This window comes from Echinococcus granulosus (genome assembly GCF_000524195.1).
Source record: "Echinococcus granulosus chromosome Unknown EG_S00081, whole genome shotgun sequence".
In the NCBI taxonomy this organism is placed as follows: Eukaryota; Metazoa; Platyhelminthes; class Cestoda; order Cyclophyllidea; family Taeniidae; genus Echinococcus; species Echinococcus granulosus.
Genome location: NW_020170461.1, coordinates 261900 through 263736, shown reverse-complemented (window position 1 = coordinate 263736; position 1837 = coordinate 261900).

Sequence of the window (1837 nt, the reverse complement as noted above, 5' to 3'; positions counted from 1 at the left end):
TTTATCTCAGGTAAACTACTTTTTTCCCCCACTGCCCTTTTTGACTCCCTCAACTAATGCTTTTACAGGTCGTTTTTTTTTTGCGTTTTAAAGATTCCTTGACTATTTATGAGTAAAAAGTACCCTCGTTTGGTCTGAAAATAAATCCCGGTTACAGCGAAAGTGAGCTGGCAAACGTGGATGAATACTAAGAGGAGAATTTGAAGACTGTAGTCACATCTGATTATGTTTGAGATAACCAAGACTGCGTTTAAATGAAGCGCTCGAGGCAATTTGGGACTTCTATTTTTACACGTACCATCAGATTATGGGTGGCGCACAGCAACAGTGGAGCAATGTATAGCGATAAACCAAGAAATACCGATGAAAAGTGGTACCTAACAGCATGGCAAATAAATGGTAGTTTCAGTCATGGTTCTGAGCACAGCAATCACTGCACACGAAAGGTCTGATCTTGGATGGTTGATTAATCCATGACCTCCCGTAACATAGCAAAATAGATTAGTCTACTTCTCTTCTACCAAAGAATGTAGACTGTATGGAAAAAGTTTTCACGTCTCGGAGACCTTTTTTGCTGTTTTACTGCGACTTCTCACACTTAATCATCCAAGACTCTCATTCAATCTCTCAAGCAAAAACAGAACCGCTTATTAATCATGTCAAGCGATTTATGACTCATCCTTGGTGATATCTTTACAGAGGGTATCTGTCGCCTTTCTATCTTATGAATGGGACGAGGAATACCTTCTCTTGGTAGGGGCTAGGCCCTACAACGCGGAAAGCCAGTGTCCTCAAAACACCCACCAAGGCGTGCCTTATTCCTACTTGAGGAAGGCGAAAAAGACAGGAATTCTAGCGATGTAGCTCGTCAATTAGGATCGGTTATGGGATTTTTGGATGTCGTCTCCAAAGCCATCCAATTGTTGGACAGATATCAGGCGGAAAGAAAACTACTGCAACACCAGCATCAGACACAGATGCAAGTTTACTTTTTGCCACAAGCCAGTAGCCAAAAACGTTTAGTGGTTGAAAAAACGACTATGGCAGTGATTTGGAGAATTAAGAAAGATATATTATTGTATGTGTCGATGCACCATTGCTTGTGTACCAATCTTTGCGTCGAATAGTGTCATGAGTCAGTAGGAAGGAGGCATAACCCACAAAAGTGAAGGTGTGTAAAAAAGTGAAGAAAAGTAATGACAGATGTCAGCAAAGAAGAAGAATTGAGGGCGTAGTCCGTACCCCAAAACCGCAGTAACACCTGTCAGTGGGTCGGTTTTAAAAATGAAGATAATTAAAACCAAAGGGAAGCCATGCTGTACCTTTTTTGGTCATTTAAAATAAAAGTTTTTAATTAAATGTTTAGGTGCAGTAGTTCTTCTCAATTTTTTTTCCGGTCCGCCACAGAAGGAACTCATTTATTATGATCTGTTAAACACGTTTTGTGGTAACCACCTCTTCCATTTTGCTTTTTAAAAGAAAAGGAATTACGAAGCAGGACCAGATTGAAAGCATCTTTTAATCAAGGCCATTTTGCATTAGGGTTGGAGGACATGGCAATCCTCTCCTTCTTCCTAGGACTACTAGGCAAATGCCTCCACCAGAGGGGATTAATGTGACAGATGCCCTTACTGCAGAACTCCTCCAGTGATTTGCCTTCCAGAACTGCCCAACTATCAGAAAAGGAGATTTTTAGGAGCATGCCGTCAAGCCTTTAGCATATTTACCCTTGACATAATTCGTCTGGAGAATTTACGACATTCAGAAACCTTCTCCGTGTCCACAGCACGTGCTGCCACTAACGAAAACAAGATATCTCCAGTCGGCCCATCCTTCT